The sequence below is a fragment of the Salvelinus sp. IW2-2015 genome, linkage group LG17, assembly GCF_002910315.2.
Source record: "Salvelinus sp. IW2-2015 linkage group LG17, ASM291031v2, whole genome shotgun sequence".
NCBI lineage: Eukaryota > Metazoa > Chordata > Actinopteri > Salmoniformes > Salmonidae > Salvelinus > Salvelinus sp. IW2-2015.
The window spans coordinates 3,876,353-3,890,446 of NC_036857.1; the positions used below are offsets into that span (position 1 = coordinate 3,876,353).

At 46.2% G+C, this 14,094-nt stretch overlaps 1 pseudogene; it reads right to left on the bottom strand.

Moving 5' to 3' along the window:
* Positions 1-14,094, bottom strand: part of LOC111976847 (solute carrier family 26 member 6-like) — a 38,471-nt pseudogene that overhangs the window by 17,511 nt on the left and 6,866 nt on the right.

The following is a 14,094-nucleotide window of genomic DNA, read 5'->3' on the forward strand; positions in this document are numbered from 1 at the left end:
GGCAGTCGTATTGGCTGTTCAGGTTGCCGTAGTAGGAGATGAGTGTTGCTGCTACGATCTGTGACACACACCACACACACACACACACACACACACACACACACACACAACACACACAACACACAACACACACACACACACACACACACACACACACACACACAACCACACCCACAACACACACACACACATATAGGTTGCCATGCTCACAACAACAAAGCATCTGCTGTTGTTTGCACGTGTAGGAACTTGTATGCATGCATGTGTGTAATTGTGAGTAAATCATTATCGCAGACCCTGTGTGGGTTTGGAATTCAAGCAGAAACGCAGGCAAATCATTGAACAGAGCTCATACTTGAGAACATTTTATTGGATCAATGAGAAACCAAGCACATACCATGAACTGGAGGAAAACACACTGACTGAGTAGAATATTAACCTTGAGATGTACCAAGAGCTTCCAACTGATTCTATTGATGATACACAACAAAAATATGGATCATTAAACTGAGAATAAGATTAACATCCTCTCAAAATGTTTAACAGGATGAGAAGACACTGTGTTCTGTTACGCTCCTTCTAGATATCAGCCATGTAGACAGGATGCCCTCTAGTGGCTTTCATTGGAACACACATGTTCAAGGGACCAAAAGAGAGAGAAGAGGAGGAAAAGACTTGACAGGAGGGTGGAAAAGACTTGACAGGAGGGTGGAAAAGACTTGACAGGAGGATGGAAAGACTTGCAGGAGGGTGGAAAACTTGACAGGAGGATGGAAAAGACTTGACAGGAAGATGGAAAAGACTTGACAGGAGGGTGGAAAAGACTTGACAGGAGGGTGGAAAAGACTTGACAGGAGGGTGGAAAAGACTTGACAGGAGGGTGGAAAAGACTTGACAGGAGGATGGAAAGACTTGACAGGAGGGTGGAAAAGACTGACAGGAGGATGGAAAGACTTGACAGGAGGGTGGAAAAGACTTGACAGGAGGGTGGAAAAGACTTGACAGGAGATGGAAAGACTTGACAGAGGGTGAAAAGATGACAGGAGGATGGAAAAGACTTGACAGGAGATGGAAAGACTTGACAGGAGGTGGAAAAGATTGACAGGATGTCAAAGGTTTTCTCTGACGCAGCCTACTACTTGTAAAGATCTAATAAATCAATCAATCAATCATAATCAATCAATCAATCAATCAATCAATGATTGTGTGACTAATGACACAGAGAGCGGATAGGTATGGAGGACTTACCACTATGAGTTCTATGGGAATAGGCAGAGTAGTTTTCTTCTCATACAGGAGTTGAGTTCTTTGACCTATGGAGACCAAAGGCCACTAGACTAACCACCAGGGCCCCAATGTTAGTCTCTGGCAGATGTTACAGATGTCTATTAGGATCTAGAGAGAGAGAGAGAGAGATGGAAGTCAGACTGTTATTGCCTGCATCCACTAGGTGGAAAACTTGTACAACTTTGTCATCTGTCTGTGTTGTGTGTGTGTGTCTGTGCGCTTGAGTGTGTGATGTGTTGTGTGTACTCACGTAGACCTGAGAAGGGGTCCGGAGAAGCGGTGCAGGGTGGATACCAAAGATATATTTGAGTTGTGAGACGACCACGTGTTGTAGCTGCTCCTGTTTGTGTAGCCACGTACCAGGGGCTCCGAAAGGTACGTCACCACGAAACCAAACCGCACCATGCCAGCAGGACCTGAAAGAGCCCACTCAGTTGTTGGTGCTGGCTGCTATCTGAACTCTGTAGGCGTCGCGGGCTGTCACATCCAGAACTGCTGTCCCGTTGGTTCCATTCAGGAATGTGAAGTCACTGTCTGGAGCCAACCTCTCTGTCACACTGCCTATCATGATGCTGATCACAGCAAACGTTCTAAGGAAAAACACACACAAAAAGCACCTTAGTGAAACTCTTTATTCCTCTGACCGATGAATTATAAAACATTCATTCTCTAAAGTCTTTCTCCTCTCTCTCTTTCTCCTCTCTTTTCTCCTCCTTTCTCTCATTCTCCTCCTCCTCTCTCCTTCTTTCTCTCTCTCTCTCTCTCTGTCTCCTCTCTCTTTTCTCCTCTTGTTCCTCCTCCTGTCTGTCTCCTCCTCTCTCTGTCCCCAGCTCTGTTCTCTCTCTCTGTCCCTAGCTGTCTCCTCTCTCTTTCTCCTTTCTCTTGTCTTCCTCTCTCCATCTCCTCCTTTCTATTTCTCATCTTCTCTCTTTCCCTCTCTCTCATCCTCCTCCTCTCTTGTCTCCTCCTCTCTCTTTCATCTCTCTCTGTGTCCTCCTCTCTCTTCTCTCCTCTCCTTCCCTTCTCTCTTTCTCCTCCTTTCTCTCATTCTTCCTTTCTTTCTCTCTCTCTGTCTCCTCTCTTTTCCTCCTCTGTCTCCTCCTCTCTCTGTCCCCACTCTGTTCTCTCTCTCTTTCTCCTCTCTCTCTTCCCTTTTCTTGTCTCCTCCTTCTCTTCTCTATCTCTCTGTTTCTCCTTTTCCTTCTCTCTCTAGTCTCTCTCTTTCCTTTCTCGTCTTCTTCCTCTCTTCTTTCTCCTCCTCTTCTCTCTCCTCTCTAGTTTTCCCTCTCTCTCTTCTCTCCTCTCTCTTTCTCCTCTCTCTTTCCCCTCTCTCTGTCTCCTCTCTCTTTCTCCCTCTTTTCTTGTCTCCTCCTCTCTCTCTCTCTCTAGTCCCCTCTCTTTCCCTTTCTCTCTTTCCTCTCTCCCTTTCCTCCTCTCTCATTCCCCTCTTCTCTTTCTCCTCCTCTTCTCTTCTCCTCTCTATTTTCCCTCTCTCTCTTTCCTCCTCCCTCTCTTTCTCTCTCTCTTTCTCTCTCTTCTTCTCCTCCTCTCTTTCTCCTTTTCTCTTTCCTCTCTCTCAGTCTCCTATCTCTCTCTCTCCTGTCTTTCCCCTTCTTCTTTCTCCTATTCTCTCATTTCCTCCTTCTCTCCTCTCTCTTTCCTCTCTCTCTCTCTGTTCTCTCTCCTCTTTCTCTTCATCTTTCTCTTCTCCTCCTCTCTGGTCTCCTCTCTCTCTATTCCTCTTCTCTCTTTCCCTCTTTCTCTGTCTCCTTCTCTTCTCTCTAGTCTCTCTTTCCCTTTATCTCTTTCCCTCTCTTCCTTTTCTCTTTGCCTCTCTCTTTCTACCTACTCTCTCTCCATTCTCTCCTTCTCTTTCCTCTCTCTCGTCTTCTCCTCTTCTCTTTTCTCTCCTCTCCTTTCTCCTCTCTTTTTCTCCTCTCTGTCTCCTCCTCTCTCTTTCTCTCTTCTCTCTTTCCATCTCTCTCAATTCTCTCCTATCTCTCTCGCTCCTCGTCTTTCCCCTTCTCTCATTCTCCTCCTTCTCTCATTCTCCTCCTTTCTCTCTCTCTCTTTCTCTCTCTCTCTCTGGTCTCCTCTCTCTTTCTCTCTCCTCTCTCTTTCCTGCTCATTGCTCTCCTGTCTCCCTCTTCTCCTTTCTCTCCTCTCTTGTCTCCTCCTCTCTCTATTCTGTCTCTCCTTTCCTCTTTCTCTGTCTCCTCTCTCTCTCTCTAGTCCTCTCTTTCCTTTTCTCTTTCTCTCTTTCTTCTCTTTTCCTCTCTTTTTCTCCCTCTCCGTCTTCCTCTCTCTTCCCTCTCTCTCTGTTCCTCTCTCTCTCTCTTTCTCCTCTCTCTTTCCTCCTCATTCTCTCTTCCTCTCTCTTCTCTCTCTCGTGTCTTCCTCTTTTCTCTCTCTCTTTCTCCTCCTCTCTCTCTCTCTTTTCTCTCTCTTTTCTCTCTCTCTCTTTCCCTCTCTCTTCTTGTCTCCTCCTCTCTTGTCTCCCTCTCTTGTCTCCTCCTCCTCTCTTGTTCCTCTCTCTTTCTCTCTCTTCTCTTCTCTCTCTCTTTCTCCTCCTCTTTTCCTCCTCTCCTGCTCGCTCTCTTTTCCCTCTCTCCTTTGTCTCCTCCTCTCTCCTCTCATCTTTCTACTCCTCTCTGTCTCCTCCTCATCTCTTTACCTCTCTCTCTTTCAATCTCCTCTCTGTCTCCTCCTCTCTTTCCTTTTTCTCTTTCCTCTCTCTTTGTCTCTCGTCTCTCTGTCCTCCTACTCTCTTCTTCTCCTCTTCTGGCTCCTCCTCTCTTTTCTCCTCCTCTGTTCCTCCTTCGCTGGCACCTCCTCTCTTTCCTGCTCTCTCTTCCATCTTCTCTTTCTCTCCTCTTCTTTTCCTCCTCTCTGTCTCCTCCTCGTCTCTGTCTCTCTTCTCTTTTCCCTCTCTCTCTGTCTCTTCTTCTCTCTGGTTCTCCTCTCTCTTTCACTCTCTCTCGTACTCCCTCTTACTTCTCCTTCTCTCTCCTCTCTGTGTCCTCTCTCGTCTTTCTCCTCCTCGTGTTTTCCTCTCGCTCTCTCCTCTCTTCCCTGCTCTCTCTTCCCTCTCTCTCTCTGTTCCCTCTATGCTCTCCTGTCTCTCTTCTCTTTTCCCTCTCTCTCCTGTCTCTTCTTTGTCTCCTCCTCCGTTTCCCTCTCCTTTTCTCTCTCTCTCTTCTCCTCACTCTGTCTATCCCTTCTCTGTCCCTCTCTCTCTTTCCCTCTCGCTCTTTTCCTCCTCCTTTATGCCTTCTCTCCTCCTGCTCTTTCCCCTCCTTCTCTGTCTCCTCTCTCTCTTTCCCCTCTCTCTGTCTCCCTTCTCTCCACTTGTCTTACTATGAGGATGTGGTTGGAAGTGCCCAAGAGGCAGTAGACATACAGAGGTAGAAGGAAGGTGTACTGAAGACCAAACACTGGAGCAACAGAGGCCAGGAGCAATAGGCCATACCTAGGCAAATGTTACAGGAGGTCTTCAAAGAATAGTTATCATATATTTCAAATAGGCATTAACAATAAACTTCAGATCAATTTATTTAAACATGGCTTTTCCATACCATCAAGCCATGGGGGGTGCGGGCATCAATAATCAAATATTTGATGTAGCTCTTTTACATTAGAGGAGATTATGCGAGATTTCATTTGAGGTTACACGTGTTGCTGATTTCAGAGTTAATGATCATGACCGGCCTCTGGATGGACCTGGGATTCTGGCACTGTGACTGAACCATGTGATTTGGACTATTAATCACTGTGACGGGCCTGTGATGGAAGCCACTTGATTGCGACTGTGATTGGCTGCGACGTGTGATCTGCCTGTGACTGGACATGTATCTTGGCCCTGTGACTGGACTGTGTGATCTGGCCTGTGACTGAACCGGTGTGATCGGGCCTGTGATGGACCATGTGACGTGGACCATGTGACTGGACCAGTGTGAATCAGGCCCGTGAACTCGGCCCTGTGATTGGACCCTGTGATGTGGACCCTATGTGGTGTGTGTTGGGTCAGACAGCTAGATTAGCACAGACCTGAGCGGTGCATTGATGCAACACGCTATGCCAGATATGAGGTGTTCCAGGCCGTTGTCTCTCACTGAGTAACGTGCGCGCCATGACAGGGACAGCAAAGTGTAGCCATGAGACCGCTTCAGGCTTGGGCATGTGAACACCTGACACCAGGAGGGGCGAGTGCATTCATGGGGAGTTTGAGAAATAAGAGGAATAGAGTTTCTGTTATCCATTTGTGACAACTGAAATGTGTCTGTGAGTTGTTAAACAGTGGTGGAAAGGGCCTATGGGTAGGCAACTCTTCTCTGGGCGCCACAGTGGTGTGCAGGGGTCTTGTTCTAGCCAGCTCCACAACATATGATTAACTATAACAGGAGAATTAAAGTAGGCTGGAACAAAACCTCACCCCTTTCCCTTAGACGGGGTTACAGAGACATACCAATGACAACTATCTTACGTCTTTGTTAGCCGCCCCGTAAAAACAAAAGGGGTGTAAGATTGTGTTTCGAGTGTTCATCTGGGACTTAGTAGCGTAAAGGTTCTAAAACGAGATTCATTTTTCTCTGACGTGATATATATAATATTGTGTGGCCGTTGCAGTGTCATCTCTTTGATAGGTTGTATCGTGCATCAGTTCTCTAGGATTGGTGGAGTCCATGTGTCATACTCTGTGATAGGGGTCTAATATTCGTTTGGCAGTGCAGTTGTCATTACTCTTGATAGAGTTAATATTCGTGTGGCGTGCAGTGGTCATAGCTCTGTATAGGTTAATATTTGGTGGCGAATGCAGTATTCACTCTGTGATAGGTTAATATTTGGTGGCAGGTCAGGTGTCATACTCTCTGTGATAGGTTAATATTTGGTGGCGGTGCAGTGTCATGACTCTGTAAGGTTAATATTGGTGGCGAATGCAGTGTCTACTCTGTGATAGGTTAAATTTGGCTGGCAGTCAGTTCATACTTCTGTGAATAGCGTTAATATTCGTTGGCGCAGATCATACGCAGTATGTGACATGAGTGTCTACTGTGATAGGTTAATATTTGTGGCGGTGCAGTGTCATACTCTGTGAATAGTTTAATATATTGGTCGCGTGCAGTGTCGATACTTCTGTGATAGGTTATATTTGTTGGCGTCTTGCAGTTCATATCGTGATAGGTTAATAATTTTGTGGCAGTCCAGTGTCACTACTCGTTTATAGGTTAATATTGGTGGCAGTGCAGTGTGTCGATACTCTGTGATAGGTTTATATTTGGGTGCGTTGCAGTGTCATCTCTGTGATAGGTTAATATTTCGGTGCGTGCAGTGTCATATCTCTGTGATATGGTTTAATATTGGGTGCGGTGCAGGTATACTCTGTGAATAGGTTCAATATGTGGTGGCGGTGCAGTGTCATTTAACTCTGTTGAACTAGTTAATATTTGTGTGGAGTGCTGAACCATATGTTTTTAGTTTCCAAAAGGCCCTCAGGGCTCAAGGTCAGAGGAGGTTACTTTTTCTCTTCAAGCTCAATAAGTATACGGGAACGTGGAAAAACTGTCTGGATAAGTGCCTTGCAAAATAATTTACCCACCTTGGTGTTTATTCATATTTTGTTTTCATTACACCTGTAAATTTAAATGGATTTTTTATTTGGGATTTCTGTAATGGACATACACAAATACTCCAAAATTCAAAGACAAAATAAAAGGGAAAAGTGGTGCGTGTTATGATGTATTACACCATTTTGCTTATGAAGCCCTAGAATAAGATCTGGTGGCACCAATTTACCTCAGAAGTCACATAATTTAGTTTAAATAAAGTCACTTTGTGTGCAATCTAAGTGTACATGAACTCTCAGTGATATATGTAACTGTTCTGAAAGACCAGGAAAGTCTGCAAAACACCAGAAGAAGCAGCACCACAGCGCAAGCGACTAATGAGCCAAGGAGCTTCCAAACTAGGTAAGGGACAAAGTTGTGGATGAAGTGACAGTTAGGGTTGGGTTGAAAAAAATATCTGAAACTTTGAAATCCCAGAGCACATTAAATATTCATGATTAATAAATGGAAAGAAGTATGGACCATTAACACTGCAAGCGGAGGGCGCCCAATCAAAACTCACGGACAGGCAAGGAAAGGCCCATGTTATTCAGGAGAGGCAACAATAGAGACAAAGAGATATCGATGAAGGGCTGAAAGCTTCCAAGCGGAAGATTGGGATATCTTCCAGGACCATTTAAGCCCTAATCACGAGCTGGGCTTTACGGAAGTGTGGCAGAAAAAAGCCATTGCCAAAAAGCAAACCATTGCTTTATACTCTCTAGCTAGTGGGTGACGGGTCCCACTGAACAATCATCCAGTATAAAGATGCAGGAGCCAGAATTCAGCCTACTAAAATTGTAAATATTTACGATTCTTGAATATATTACTGCAATTATGTCAAATATATCTTACTTCTTTGTTAATCCCATGCCACTGTCAGATTTTCAAAAAGGCTTTACGGAGAAAGCAAACCATGCGATTATCTGAGGACGCACCACCATTCAAATGCATAACAATATATTTCAAACCAGGCAGGTGGGACTACAAAAGTCGAATTAACGATATAGATTATGGCTTAACGTTTGAAGATTTACTCTGTTGGCACTCGTTTTCTCTGACGCAGCCTACTACTTGTAAAGATCTAATAAACTCAATCAATCAGTAATCAATCAATCAAACAATGAATCAATGATTGTGTGACTAATGACACAGAGAGCGGATAGGTATGGAGGACTTACCACTATGAGTTCTATGGGAATAGGCAGAGGTAGTTTCTTCTCATAACAGGAGTTGAGTTCTTTGACCACTATGAGGACCACCAAGGCCACTAGACTAACCACCAGGGCCCCAATGTTAGTCTCTGGCAGATGTCTACAGATGTCTATTAGGATCTAGAGAGAGAGAGAGAGAGATGGACAGTCAGACTGTTATTGCCTGCATCCACTAGGTGGAAAACTTGTACAACTTTGTCACGTCTGTCTGTGTCTGTGTGTGTGTGTCTGTGCGCTTGAGTGTGTGGATGTGTTGTGTGTACTCACATAGACCTGAGACAGTGGTCCGGAGAAGCGTGCAGGGTGGATACCAAAGATATATTTGAGTTGTGAGACGACCACGTGTGTAGCTGCTCCTGTTGTGTAGCCACGTACCAGGGGCTCCGACAGGTACGTCACCACGAAACCAAACCGCACCATGCCCAGCAGGACCTGAAAGAGCCCACTCAGTACTGTGGTGCTGGCTGCTATCTGAACTCTGTAGGCGTCGCGGGCTGTCACATCCAGAACTGCTGTCCCGTTGGTTCCATTCAGGAATGTGAAGTCACTGTCTGGAGCCAACCTCTCTGTCACACTGCCTATCATGATGCTGATCACAGCAAACGTTCCTAAGGAAAAACACACACAAAAGCACCTTAGTGAAACTCTTTATTCCTCTGACCGATGATATTAAAAACATTCATTCTCTAAAGTCTTTCTCCCTCTCTCTCTTCTCCTCTCTTTTTCTCCTCCTTTCTCTCATTCTCCTCCTCCTCTCTCTCTCTTCTCTCTCTCTCCTCTCTGTCTCCTCTCTCTTTCTCCTCCTCTTCTCCTCCTCCTCGTCTGTCTCCTCCTCTCTCTTCCCCAGTCTTCTCCTCCTCTCTCTGTCCCCAGCTGTCTCCCTCTCTCTTTCTCCTCCTCTCTCTGTCTCTCCTCTCTCCATCTCCTCCTTTCTATTTCTCATCTTCTCTCTTTCCCTCTCTCTCATCCTCCTCCTCTCTCTGTCTCCTCCCTCTCTTTCAATCTCTCTCTGTCTCCTCCTCTCTCTCTCTCTCCTCCTCTCTTCCCTTTCTCTCTTTCTCCTCCTTTCTCTTCATCTCCTCCTTTCCTCTCTCTCTCTGTCTCCTCTCTCTTCCTCCCTCCTCTGTCTCCTCCTCTCTCTGTCCCCACCTGTCTCCTCCTCTCTCTCTTCTCCTCATCTCTCTTTCCCTCTTTCTCTGTCTCCTCCTCTCTCTCTCTCTAGTCCTCTCTTTCCCTTTCTCTCTTTCCCCTCTCTCTTCTAGTCCTCTCTTCCCTTTCTCTCTTTCCCTCTCTCTCTTTCTCCTCCTCTCTCTTCTCCTCCTCTATTTTCCCTCCTCTTCTTTCTCCTCCTCTCTCTTTTCCTCTCTCTTTCCCCTCTCTCTGTCTCCTCCTCTCTCTTTCCCTCTTTCTCTCTCCTCTCTCTCTCTCTCTCTAGTCCCCTCTTTCCCTTTCTCCTCTTCCCTCTCTCCCCTCTCTCCTCTCTCTCATTCCCCTCTCTCTTTCCTCCTCTCTCTTCTCCTCCTCTATTTTCCCTCTCTCTCTTTCTCCTCCTCTCTCTTTCTCCTCTCTCTTTCTCCTCTCTCTGTCTCCTCCTCTCTCTTTCTCCTCTTCTCTCTTTCCCTCTCTCTCAGTCTCCTCCTATCTCTCTTCTCCTCCTGTCTTTCCCCTTCTCTCTTTCTCCTACTTCTCTCATTCTCCTCCTTTCTCTCCTCTCTCTTTTCCTCTCTCTCTCTGTCTCCTCTCTCTTTCTCTTCATCTTTCTCCTCTCTCTCCGTCTCCTCCTCTCTCTTATTCCTCTTCTCTCTTTCCCTCTTTCTCTGTCTCCTTCTCCTCTCTCTAGTCCTCTCTTTCCCTTTATCTCTTTCCTCTCTTTCCCTTTCTCTCTTTCCTCCTCTCTCTTTCTACTCCTCTCTCCATCCTCCCTCTCTTTCCCTCTCTCTCTTTCTCCTCTTCGCTCTTCTCTCCTCTTCTCTCTCTCCCTCTTCTTTTTCTCCTCTCTCTTGTCTCCTCCTCTCTCTTTCTCCTTCTTCTCTTCTTTCCATCTTCTCTCATTCTCCTCTATCTCTCCTCCTCCTGTCTTTCCCCTTCTCTCTTTCTCCCCTCCTTCTCTCATTCTCCTCCTTTCTCTCTCTCTCTTTCTCTCTCTCTCTCTGTCTCCTCTCTCTTTCTCCTCCTCCTCTCTCTTTCTGCTCATCTCTCTGTCTCCCTCTTCTCTTTCTCCTCCTCTCTCTGTCTCCTCCTCTCTCTTATTCTCTTCTCTCTTTCCCTCTTTCTCTGTCTCCTCCTCTCTCTCTCTAGTCCTCCTCTTCCCCTTATCTCTTTCCCTCTCTTTCCTTTCTCTCTTTCCCTCTCCTCTCTTTCTACTCCTCTCTCCTCTCTCCTCTCTCTTTCCCTCTCTCTCTGTCTCCTCTTCTCTCTCTTCTCCCTCTCTCTCTTTCTCCTCTTCTCTCTTTCCCTCCTCTTCTCTGCTCTCTCCTCTCTTTCCCTCTCTCTCTTTCTCCCCTCCCTCTCTCTCTTTCTCCTCCTCTTTGTCTCTCATCTCTCTTTCCCCTCTCTCCTTTCTCCTCCTCTCTGTCTCCTCCCTCTCTCTTCCTCTCTCTTGTCTCCTCCTCTCTTTTTCTCCTCCTCTCTCTGTCTCTCCCTCTTCTCTCTCTCTCTTCTCCTCCTCTCCTGTCTCCTCCTCTCTCTTTCCCTCTCTCCTTGTCTCCTCCTCTCTCCCTCACCTCTTCTACTCCTCTCTGTCTCCTCCTCTCTCTTTACCTCTCTCTCTTTCAATCTCTCTCTCTGTCTCCCCTCTCTTTTCCCTTTTTCTCTTTCCCTCTCTCTTTGTCGCCTCGTCTCTCTGTCTCCTCCTCTCTCTTTCTCCTCCTCTCTGGCTCCTCCTCTCTCTTTCCCTCCTCTCTGTTCCTCCTCCGCTGGCACCTCCTCTCTTTCCTGCTCTCTCTTCCCATCTCCTCTTTCTCCTCCTCTCCCTTTCTCCTCCTCTCTGTCTCCTCCTCTCTCTGTCTCCTCTCTCTTCCCTCTCTCTCTGTCTCTTCTTCTCTCTGTCTCCTCCTCTCTCTTTCCACTCTCTCTCGTTCTCCTCCTCTTACTCTCTCTCTCCTTCTCCCCTCTCTGGCTCCTCCTCTCTCTTTCTCCTCCTCTCTGTTTCCTCTCGCTGGCTCCTCCTCTCTTTCCTGCTCCTCTTCCCCTCTCTCTCTTTCCTCTTCTCTCTTCTCTTCTTCTCTCTTTCCCTCTCTCTCTGTCTCTTCTCTCTGTCTCCTCCTCTCTTCCCTCTCCTCTTTCTCCTCTCTCTCTTCCCCTCCTCACTCTGTCTTTCTCTCTCTCTTCCCTCTCTCTCTTTCCCTCTCGCTCTTTCTCCTCCTCCTTCTCATCCTCTCTCTCCTCCTCTCTCTTTCCCCTCCTCTCTCTGTCTCCTCCTCTCTCTTTCCCCCCTCTCTCTGTCTCCTCTTCTCTCCACTCTGTCTTACCTATGGAGATGTGTCTGGAGGTGCCAAGGAGGCAGTAGACCAGTACAGGGTAGAAGGAGGTGTAGAGACCAAACACTGGAGGCACAGAGGCCAGGAGAGCATAGGCCATACCTAGGCAAATGTTACAGGAAGGTCTTCACAAAATAGTTATCATATATTCTCAAATAGGTCATTAAACAATAACTTCAGATCAATTTATGTAAATCAGGCTTTTCCATACCTCAAGCATTGGCATCAATCAATCAAATATATTTATGTAGTCCTTTTTACATTAGCAGGAGATTTGGGAGATTTCCATGTGAGTTACACGTGTTGCTGATTTCAAGTTATGATCATGTGATCCGGCCCTGTGATTGGACCCTGTGATCTGGCCCTGTGACTGAACCATGTGATTGGACTATGTGATCAGGCCCTGTGATCGGGCCCTGTGACTGGACAATGTGATCTGGCCCTGTGACTGGACCGTGTGATCTGGCCCTGTGACTGGACCATGTGATCTGGCCCTGTGACTGGACCGTGTGATCTGGCCCTGTGACTGGACCGTGTGATCGGGCCCTGTGACTGGACCATGTGACTGGACCATGTGACTGGACCATGTGATCAGGCCCTGTGATCCGGCCCTGTGATTGGACCCTGTGATTGGACCCTATGTGTGTGTGTTTGGTCAGACAGTAGATGTAGCACAGACCCTGAGGCAGGTGCATGATGCCAACGCTGATGCCAGATATGAGGTCTCCCAGGCCGTTGTCTCTCACTGAGTAACGTGGCAGCCATGACAGGACAGGCAAAGTGCTCAGCACAGAGCGCTTCAGCTTGGGCATGGAACACCTGACACCAGGAGGGGCGGAGTGCATCATGGAGAGTTGGAGAAAAGAGGAATAGAGTTTTGTTATCCATTTGTGACAACTGAAATGTGTCTGCTGAGTTTAACAGTTGGTGGAAAGGGCATGGGTAGGCAACTCTTCTCCTGGAGCGCCACAGTGTGTGCAGGGTCTTGTTCTAGCCCAGCTCCAACACATATGATTTAACTAACCAGGAGAMTTAAAGCTAGGCTGGAACAAAAACCTKCACACACTGTGTCCCTTCAGGACCGGGGTTTACAGAGAAACCATGACAACTATCTGTACGGTCCTTTTTAGCCGCCCAGTAAAAACAAAAGGGGTGTAATCTGTGTTTGGAGTGTTCATCTGGATTATGTAGCTAAAGCGTTCTAAAGAGTTCATTTTATTTTCTCTGACTTGATATATAATAATTTGGTGGCCGTTGCAGTGTCGATCACTCTCTTGATAGGTGTATATCGTGCGAGAGCTCCAGTTGTCATACTCTGTGATAGCTAGGGTCAATATTCGGTGGCAGTGCAGTGTCATTACTCTTGATAGAGTTAATATTCGGTGGCAGTGCAGTGTCATACTCTGTGATAGGTTAATATTTGTGGCGTGCATGTCATACTCTGTGATAGGTTAATATTTGTGCAGTGCAGTGTCATATCTCTGTGATAGGTTAATATTGGTGGCAGGTGCAGTGTCATACTCTGTATAGGTTAATATTGGTGGCAGTGCAGTCGTCATACTCTGTGATAGGTTAATATTTGGTGGCCAGATGCCAGTGTCAATACTCTGTGATAGCGTTAATATTAGTTCGGCAGTGCAGGTTCATACTCGTGCATAGTTACATATTCGTGACAGTGCAGTGTCATACTCTGTGATAGTTAATATTTGTGCGGTTGCAGTGTCATACTCTGTATAGTTTAATATTTGGTCCGATGCAGTTCATTACTTCGGTATAGGTTAATAATTTGTTGGCGTCGCAGTGTCATACTCTGTGATAGCGTTAAATAATTTTGTGGCAGTCCAGTGTCACTTACTACTGTTTATAGGTTAAATTCGTGGCAGTTGCAGTGTTCGAACTCTGTGATAGGTTAATATTTGGTGCGTGCAGTGTCATACTCTGTGATAGGTAATATTTCGGTGCGTGCAGTGCATACTCTGTGATAGGTTTAATATTGGTGTCGTGGCAGGTCATACTCTGGATAGGTTCAATATCTTGGTCGTGCAGTGTTCCCATTTAAGCCTTCTGGTGGAAAAAATAGTTAATATTTGGTGCGGAGACGTGTCATACATACCAGACCCACCTTCGTTTTAGAACTCCAATTTCGATTGTTCCCATTCGTCTCCCAATTATAATGTAGAATAAAATCAATTTGAATTATTAGCTGGCCTTTGTCAAACGTATTATAACTTAAATGTTTATTTTTCCACTTCCAAACATAAAGGCCGCCTCTTAACCTATAAAAATGCCCACCAGCAGCGTAACATGATAGCTACATGCAGAAGTGAACTGGCCTCAAGCCAACCAATAAGGCACAAAACACCTTAGCGTGATGTACGCGAACACAAGCCACTCGCCCTGGTATTTATGTACTTATAAGTTTCGTGTAAGGTCAGCACAGTCTGACCACTGATAAAATGAGCGAACCTATCGACCTTATCCCCATCTCGCCTTATTGATCTTCCAACAGTT